Here is a 10,073-nt window from a genome sequence, read left to right as displayed (position 1 = left end):
AAGAGGTTAAATCCGATGTCATAAAGAGCGGATTTTCCACTCCACAATATTTCAGCCAACACTGTTGAGTGGATAGACGGGACTTAGAGAGATCATTGTCATCCAAGAATTCAACCCTATCCACATCAATTGACTTAATGTTGCGCAATTGTAGAAGTTCTTTGCAGATGTTCAGGATACTGGATCTATTCAGGTCAAATTTCATGAAATTTGTTTGGCGACATTCAATAATGAATTAGTGATGGCACTCTTGGTTCTGTTGTGTATTTAGAACAGACTTATTTTTATCACCAGATTCCTTTTCATGCCCCCGATTTGTCAACCATGTATTCCTTTGACTTACATGTGAGTACAGCGGCATGTTTATTTCAATTGCATTAGTTTCAAAACTGGGCCCCTTTACTACAAGCATGATGGAGGTTGGTGATGGCTAAATTACAGCAGGAATTACCCTCAGGCACCGTTGCCATGTAGCGTGCTACTGCTTTGTTTATTTCAACTTGCATCTGAGCAGATAGTGCGTCTATAGAGGTATTAGATGCAGTTGGTGGAGTCCCATTAGATGCATTCATTACTAGTGTGGCTTGTGGTGCAGTTTCCACATGTGTACTAATTTGAGTTGAGGCAGCAACCAAATCATCTAGCGGTTTATATCCAATAGGGGTAGGAACTTCCCCATGCACAATAGTTGATGGTACCTTTTTGCAATTATTCTGTTTAGATTGCGCCTCATTCTTTTTATGTGATGCGGTTAGAATTTTCAAAAACCGTCTAGACTTCGAACCTTCTTTCGATTTTTTCTGAATTGCCAACATTTTTTTTGCTTTCACCTTTGATTTGGCAAGGGAATTTTTTGTTTCCCCATTTGTAGTCTTTTCTTTGGAGAACATGGTAAATGCATTTGATTTAGATACATCTTTACCCCCCAGTAGGACACTGTCAAAATTATCAGTACCCTTTATGTTCTCCAACACTGCTGACAATTTTAAAGGTGCCTATTCTATATCCTTAGCAATATGTGAACCAGCATTGATATCTGCATTAGGTTGCAACAATGTTTCATCACCGATATCGACCATTATAATGGTTTGTGTACCAACATTATTTTGTTTACAGTGGCAGAAAACGTCATATGCTTGGTCTATAGCTGGTGTAGTTTCTGCAGATATGACACTCCAGTTTGACCATTGGGATAATAAGATTGTTTGATAATTCATTTTTTGATCTAATGTCTCGTAATTTGGCCAGGGATAGTAAGGCCACGTTGATGGACATTAAGGTGTGCCTATCTTGTGACTTATTTGCTTGAGAATCCTTACCAGGTTGCAGAGTTATAGGGGCATCATTTGCTAGTGGAGCCATTACCTCCAGGGCCACCCAACGCAGAGTGGGGGAATAAAAGACAAGGAATGCACAGACCCCTCACACTCCAGGTCTTCAAAAGACTAATGAGTTAGATGCTAAATGATTCAACTGCCACAATTGGGCCTCAGTATCACACTCATTAGGCCTAGATAAACCTGGGCCACTTGGACTATTAATGGGGGATAAATGTTCCACCTGCATCAAATCACCCGTATTCGAGCAGACAAAAATAATTTCTTCATTTTTGCCTGAGTTGCTACTTTGATTCATAAATGACACTGTCTCTTCATCAACCTGCCCTGCAATGCACATTTCATGATCCGCTTACTGAAATTTATGTTGTGCTGCAATTGAGCATAGCATGGGTGGCGGTAAACTCCTCTGGTTGCTAACTCCAGATGCATGGGGAATATCTTGATCGCAACGTTTACCCTCCATTTCCATTGTCACATCGGACAGAACACTGACAAGGGGTACAAGGGTGACAACCATTCAACATCCATTTGTGCATCTAGTTTCGACAATTTTGATTGTTTTGCCATTCCATCATTAGTTTGCTGCGCCCCTTTATTATAATATAACCTAATGCCATTATCAATAGACAAGGACCGTTTATTTTTACCCATACTTTGCTTTTCATTTAGTCTACTATATGTACATTTTTGTATAGGCGTATGCATTTTTGAAAAGTAAAGTTGCATGCTCTGATTTGTGCCTACATTTGCATGCAAAGTTAGATTTGCCGGCATACCTGACTTTTAAAAAAAAAATGTATTAGTGTGAATCAAAATTTGAATTGATTTTTACAAAATGAATTTTCCCAAAGAATTTTCAATGTCAGTTTATCGAACAGCTTTCAGTAGTTCGCACGTGAGTTCTGAAATAAAAATAAAGCGAGGTTAACTTGCTTTTTCAGCCCGAAAAGGCCTTTTCAAACTGGTAGCTGAGAAAAGAGTGGATCATCCGGAGGTACAGGTGATCTGAAGACTCGGGTGATTGTAGTTGTAGCGAGTTGACTTAGCTTTCTACAATCCCTTCCAGGTTATTCAGGGTGTCTAGTTTGGACATGATTTGTTGCACTATTTTGGAAGTGGCCATTAACCAGGTTGGTTTATCCCCACTGATCATTCTTGACCACCAGCAAGATTCACTGTCGATCGAGGGATCCGATGAGAAATGCTGCATGTAGGCTGTCCTGATTTGTTTTGTTTCTGGGCAGCCTATAACCAGATGACGAATCGTCCGTTTCCTTTTTGTTCTGGCATAGTCTGCAATGAGCTGTGTTTGAAAGTCCTCTGATGGCTTTAATTTCATTTGTTGGTAGCAAGTTAAGTCTCGCCCTTAAAAGACAGTTTCTGGCTTGTCTGTTTGGGAATTGTTTTATAAATACCTGGAGCTCGTTTAGTTTCTTTATGTTAGGGGGCAGGTGTCGGGTTAACTTGTTTTCCATTGCTTTTGCCAGAGTCGTGATCCAGTCTGGTTCCTTGATCTTTTTCATTGTTTTTGACGGATTTTGGATTAAGTCGTCTTCTGTGCTCTCAATTGAACTCAACAGCGTGGAGATGTGTGTCTTCCAGGATTGTAGGGATTTGTTTGAGTCAACCGCTAGTTCTGCTTTTATCACTTTGTAGGGCAGAAGGCTCTCGGGTAGCAGAATTTTTCTGTATAACCTCAGGGTGTTACAGTTTATGGTCCCTTGTAAAGAAAGGAGGCTCAGTTCTCTCCGTATTGATGCGACGGGTGTCGAGGCCGGAAGGGAGAGAACTGTTCTCCAATAGTAGGCTTCAAGTTTTGGCCAGATGTCTCTCGGCAACAGGATCATTGCCTCTGTACCATAGGTTATAGCAGGGTCTACTTTCATTTTGTAGTAGTCAATTACTGGTATCATTGAAAAGCGCCCAAGTTTTTGGTCGATCGCTTTTCCTTGTGCCGCCAGCTTCCTGATTTTTATTCTTAGATGTTCTTGCATAGCTGTTTCTTTTTTGGTGTTGTCTACTATGATTCCCAAGTATTTAAAACTTTTTACTTTTTCGAGCTCGGCCGATTGGAAGAACCATTTTGATTTTTCAGTTTTCTTTGTTGATTTTTCTAGGGTAACAATTTTTGTTTTCCCTTTATTTACTTCCAAGTTGTTTGATGTTGCATAGCCAGAAAGATTTTCAAGTTGGCGCTGTAATCCGATTGGCGTCTGATCAATTAGTATAAGGCCGTCCGCGTAGAGTAACCAGCTGATTTTATGTTTGCCCAGTTACGGTGGAAAAGATCTAACAGAGGTTTCTGTTTTTTTAAAGTCACCGAGATAGGCCAGAAAAAGAGTGGGGGCCAACGGGCACCCCTGCTGGACTCCCCTTTGGATCGTTATGGATTTTGAGAAAGATCCTTGGCAATTTAATCGGACTCGCACGGACATGTTGGTATGTAGAGATTTGATGGGATTTAAAATCTCTTTAGGACAAGACCAGCTTTCCAGTTTGCTCCATAGGAGGGACCCGTCAACCCTATCAAACACTTGAGAGAAATCGACGAATGCCAAGTGGATCTTAGAGCCTCCTTCTAGCACTTTACTTTTCAGGACACTTATTATGAGGATGTTTGAAGCGGTTCCCAAGTTCTTCTTAAATTCTGACTGGAAGGGATCGTTGCACGCCGCGTCACAAGCCCATTTTTGGAACCTTTTCTGTAGGAGGAAGCCAAATAGTTTTCCTATAGGATCCAGCAGCGCGATGGGCCGGTAGTTTGGCGAATCATTGATGGCGCCTTTCTTGTAAATTGGAATAATCGTGGCAGTAGTCCACGAAGCCGGAATTGATTTGGAGTCTGAGCATCTTGAGAAAACTTTGCTGATGAAAGTGGACCAGGCTTCAGGATGGGCCTTAAGGTCGATGTTTGTAATGCCTTCGGGTCCCAGTGCTCTTGAGTTTTTCAGTTTGGTTATTGCGTCAGATTTCTTCTTTGTCATTTAAGGTTGTTCAAGGATTCTCGCGGCTTTCTGAAAGCAGAATTTCTTGGTCCAAAGGTAGTTTGAAGGTTTCCTTTATGTGCTTTTCCCAGGTTACTTCACCAATCACGTTTTCGATGTTTTCGCTCCTGACTGTTAGGAAAGATTTCTTAATTGTAGGTAATTTCCCTTCCATGTGGCAACCCCTAAACGTTTTGCTGTTGTTTTCACCCTGATCTAGACTTTGCCAGAGAAGCACAGCCTTCCGCCGCACTCCTCTGGGCTTTCGCTCCATTCTTACGGGGAAACTGACATGCCCTTAAGACCGTCAGTACCGGGAAACGTTTTCCGTAGTTCTTTTATCATGTTGCAGCTTTTGCGCAACATGACACAAGAGGGCACTGTAAGCTAAGTTACTGCTCTCTTGGGTCTCTAGTCACTCTACAGGCCCTAGACACTCTCTTTGGATTGTTAATGAATGGTGCAAGTGAATCACGGACGGGACTGGTGGCAGCGATCGTTTCTTTGTGTTTTGAGCTCCTTTTGGCCGTTTAAGCGTGTTTCTCGCGCTTAGCCCAAAATGGCCAGACCAAGAGGCTCTTTGTCCTGCCCGCTGACCATCTTGCCCCCTTCACCTTCCCCAGGTCGAGCCGACCCGGGGCCTTCCTTATTTGGGCATGTACTTTCCCGCAAAACACAGATGCTTTCGCGGGCTACTACAGGCCTTGTGTGCCCCTCCAGGATGTGGGCTGGGATGTCTGGTCCCAATACACATCCTGGGTGCCAGAGAGTCTAGTGTGTCTTGAATGCCTGGGACCACTGTGGTCTGTGATAGGTCCACGTATGGTGTGAGTGTTTTGTGAGCACATCTCCCATTGGGTCCTCTCTGTTTTGGCGCGAAGGGAACTCTGGATAAGAGGAGGCTGGAAACACCACTACCATGTCGATCTACTGAGTTCTCACGAACGACGGATACAGGAGCCAAGTATCCTGCAACTAAGGGGCTGAACCGAGGAATCGCTGGTGACCCGTTGAAGGACTGCTCCTCTGCACTGCTGTCGCCCTGTGAAACCATTCTGCCTCTGATCGAACGAGAAGGCCTGTACTGGTACTTCGACCCTTTGGAATAGTGGGAACAACTATTCTCAGCATCTTCATCATCTCCTGCACGTAAGCCTTCAGAAGCGTCTCTGGGCCATCCAGTGGACTGACCAGTTTACGCACGAGTCTTGCTCTTTAACCGTCGTCAGGTTGCTGCTGTGTTCCGAGTCATTGACACTCTCACACGATTCGTACACTTGGCATTCCCAGGTCTGAAGTGAGAAGCGTACATTGGGCTGAACTACACACAGCCGCTTCGTTGCCCTGCTGTGGTAACAATCTGTGCAGGTTCACTGCGTTTGGGACATCCTCAACTCTAACTTCTGCTGCCGCGGAATGTACACGACGCCGAGACGTCCTCTGCTCGTATCTGAACCTGCCAGCACTGAAACTGACACGGAGAAGCCTGGGTCTGCCTGGGGACCGGTGAGTAGCAACGCTAGGAACTGGTCGCCCTTCTGCAGTAGCCCGTAGCTTTTCCTCGCTGTGGTAAACAGCACACCTTTTTCGCACTCGCGCTCTGCTTCTGCCTGCAAGTGGAGCCCGCGCTTGAGTAGCGGAGATCTGTTCGCCCTCCTTTGTTCACCACTCTGAACTGCCTGACTTCCTTGAAGCGACTCCCCTTGGCCCATTGGCACCAGCGTGTGCAGGTACTTTTGAGCACAAGGCTCCACTCTTCGTAGGGCTCGGACTTCCTTCTAGTTAGGTGGCCTCTGAAGGCGAACTGGGTCTAAACGATTACTTGCACTGCCTGTTTTCCTCCCCATCTAGGTGGTCTGCATATTTCGTGCTTCTAACTCTTTAGACCCGTCGGTAATTGTATATATATTGTATTTGATGGTGATGTGTTGGTTTACTTGAGTTTTATCGTGATTCTTGGCTATGGTCAATATTACAAAGGCCTTGTAATAAATGTGTCTATATTTTTAATATAACACCTGCTTGGAGTAATTTATAAGCGTCCTTGCTCTGTGTGCTCATTGCAGGCTTTCAGTCACCCTCACCCCTCTTGAGACCTAGTCTTGACCGCCGGTATCGCTACCTTGATTGGTCTGGCTTGTCCAGAGGTTACCCTGTTCCAAGAAACTAGGCTGGCCTTCTGAACCTCTGCCCCTCCAGGACAGAGTTCAGAAAACCATCTTAACACTGACAGCTGTTTTAGAATTTAGCAATGACCAGAATTCTCTTGAATTTTTGTTGCAGATGGCTTTCAGTATGGCTTTAGAGTCTTGTTGATGTAATTTTCTTTGGTGCGATCTTAGCCAGGTACGATAGACCAGTTTTGCTTTTAGCTTAATAATTTTTGCTTGGTACGTGCTCCACTTAGCTGCCTGTCTGATGGCCTTCTGGTATTCTCATCGCTTTTCGACTAGGAGAGAGTCGTACGAGTGTTTTGCAGATTTAGTGAACGAGTTCGTTATTAGACAGGACGTCTTGTACGGTGTTAACAGGGGGCCATAGTCGGTCACATACTTCCGGTCACTGGATTTGGACTTCTTGTACTTATTAGACAGGTCTTCAATGTCTTTCGCTGAGAGGCGTAGCCTATTACCGTGGACATTTACTTCGAGGTTGTAAGGCAGTGAATCTGCATGGTCATTTGTACTTTTCCAAGATGTAAATAGAGGGTTGTGGTTGCTGGCTTTGGTTTGCTTTACCTCGAAGGATGAGATTAGATCCAGAAACGGTTGTGAGGTAAATATGTGATCAATTGAGGATTGCAGCACGCCATTTGACCAGGTCGCTGGCCGGTACTGGTCAGGGAAGACCGCATCTAGACTTTGGAATTTTCTGGATTTCATTAATACTTGCCACCGAGTCCCTCTGAGATCTGCTGGGGTCGAAGGTTTTTTTTAGGATTTTGTTGTGTACATACAGCGTTTAGGTCTCCACAGATTAGTATGTATGACACTAAATGGACTGTTAGGATTTCGTCAATTGTTGTTTCAATTTCTCTAAGAAAGGTTTCCGCTTCTATTTTCGCAGGGTTCCAATAGATATTTAGGATTGCTAGGGGCGTACACTGTTCTTTCTTGTCAAATTCACTTTTGTGGGACCAATTTAGCAAAACTGCCAAGAGGAAGTGGTTTGCACTTAGGACTTTGTCCAGGTTCAGACCGTGTCCAATGCGAGATGCCATCAGGAGGCCTGAAGAGGGACGTCCTTTAATACTTTTGAGGGCCGGGGCCAGGAGAGTTCGTAGCCGTCTAAGGTTGGTGGTTACGTAAGCCACGTTTCTTGTAAGCAGATTATGTCGTAATCACCTAAGTGGATTTCTCCTGGAGAGGTCAGGTGCTGAAAGCCCTTTGTGTTCCATGAGCAGAGGCTTATGGTATGGCTGGTGTCGTCAGTGGGCTGCTGACCTTCGTGGCTGTGGTCCTGGGGCTTGGATTGCTATTTGGAGTTTCTTGAGGTAAGAGTTTTAGGAAGCCAAGCCCATAGGCCCGAAGCAGTTGACTTACTCGTTTGGGGGCCGCTTTGATGTCGCAGGTTGGACCAATTGATTGGTCGTTTTTTGCAGGACTTGAGAGGTGGGCCTACTTGCGGTGGTTGCCCGTTTGCTGTTGTCGATCCTTTGCCCTTTTTCGTCATGCTTCAAATTGAGATTGGGTTTTTCCTTGGAGATTAAACTTTCGTGATCGTTGGTCAGTTTGTCGGGCATTAAAGTGGAATCTTTCGTGCATGGGTTCCGCTTAGACATTGAGCTCTCCGTGTCTCTATGGTCTTTCTTTTAGTTTCTTACTTTGTTTGATGCCGAGTTGGTTTGAGATCTTTCGTGTCCCTCTGAAGTGTGAGTTCTACTGCATGCTCGTTCATTTGTGTTATTTAGATCAGTGAGATCGTAACCAAGTCTCAGTAGTTCTTTTGTTTCTTTTCTTAGTAGGTCTTTAATTGAAGCCGAAGCAATGTGTAGATATGTTGGAGCCTTCCCTTTTCTGTGGGACGGGTCGACGATCTTTAGGTCTTTCGTTTTTATTTTGGTACGTGGCTGAAAGACAGAGCTTCGGTTTAAGATCACATCGTCGTAGTTCCCTAGTATTTGTTCTAGTTTGAAAATCCACCGCCGTTCTTGTGTGGAGTTTGAAGTTTTGTGGTATTTTTTTTTCTGTTTATGATCGATAGTGATGTTCTCTTCTTGCTGATGTTTGCAGGTCTGTGTCCGTTGTTGACTTGAAGGTGTCTTTTTCTTGCTTTTGGCCTTCCTTTGAAGTGGGATAGTCGAGATTTGTTTCTGAAGAGCTTTTTGATCTAGAGTTTTTCGCAGTTCGAGAGGGAGGCGTTAAAGATCGTCGGCTTTTACTTGTAATTGTGGTCGAAGAGTCGCTGGGTTTCTTTTCTGTTTCATGAAAGTGCAGAATTATTTTGTTACAGCGTTCTTCTAACGTGAGGAAGGGTGAATTTTGATTTGGACTAGCGTCCTCTATGTTGTCAAGTGTACTTGGAGAAGGGCTCACAAAAGTTACTTTTCTCTCTAGGGTTGCCGATTTCTCCTTGGTCAGGTCATGCTGTGGACTCTCCTCTAGATGTTGGCTGAAGTTCATCAGAGACTCCTGGGCCATGAACTCTTCAGCTGTTTTAGGAGATTGTGGAACTGTCCGTTGGTTGTTTGCGACAATCTGGGCAAAGCCCAAGGTAGTGTCGCTCCTTGGAGTGACCGGCCTTTCTTTACTCGAGATTGTTTTAGAGTGTGTCGAAACAGCCAATAGTTTCATGGAATTAGGCTCTTGTTTTTCATTCCTTTTGTTTATGTCCTTTTCAGCTTTGTTTTTCTTGAAGATCAGGAAAGGGTGGTCCGCCCCTTGGGTCGAGGCAGCGTTTCCCGAGGCAAGGAGATTGGGGTCGTCCACAACCAACAACACTTCCTTTTTCCGTCTTTTGTCCCGATTTACTATATCCATGTTCGTTTGTATTACATCGGTTTGAGTCTGAGCATTTCTTGATACAGTATGTCCAGTCAGGTCTATAATTGGTGAGGTTTGTTCCCCCACCTCTTTTGTAGATTTGTTTTGCCTCTGGTCAGTAGTTAGTGAGTTTGTGTCTCTGTTTTGGTACTGGGTTGAGGCAATGTAGTGCTTTTGTTCTTTAGCCAGTTTCAAGCGCTCTTCGTGGGCCATCACGTAGCCTTCTAGGTAGATCAGTTTGGTATACATCATTGCCTGAATTGACGTGTGGTCTTTTAAGGTGTCGTTAAGGGATTCATAAAGTTTTGTGAATGGTGTAAGGCCTATTGAAATAGCCGACATAATTGAAAAAATGGCTGTTTTTTTTACTGGGGAGGCTTGTATAGGCGATTTTCCTTGGCTCCTCGAAGTTCTTGGTGAAGAAGGAGTCGATTGTTGTGCAGTTGGACATTTCGGATGTCTTATAGGCGGCTGGTCTACAGAGAATCTTCTGTGTGACCCACGTGGGAGAAGTAGAACTGGGAAGATCTTCGGGCTTTCAAAACCATTTCTTGCATCTTTGTGGATTTCTCTTTCAGGAGAAATTTCATAGTTTGCTGTAAAGGGTTTGAGGTTTCCCACCATGGGTGAGGCTTCGGCCTTATCGTGTTGTTCCGGACTCGTCGTGTCCCGCAACAGGGATTGAGGAATAGAGTGGTTGTCCTCTTCCCAGGGTTCGTTTGATGGACTTGGTGGGACAGTCACTTGATCTTCAACAGCTGAAGATA

Source organism: Ambystoma mexicanum, chromosome 2q, assembly GCF_040938575.1.
Source record: "Ambystoma mexicanum isolate Mex_15411 chromosome 2q, UKY_AmexF1_1, whole genome shotgun sequence".
Classification (NCBI taxonomy): Eukaryota; Metazoa; Chordata; class Amphibia; order Caudata; family Ambystomatidae; genus Ambystoma; species Ambystoma mexicanum.
Note: the sequence above shows the minus strand (reverse complement) of the source record.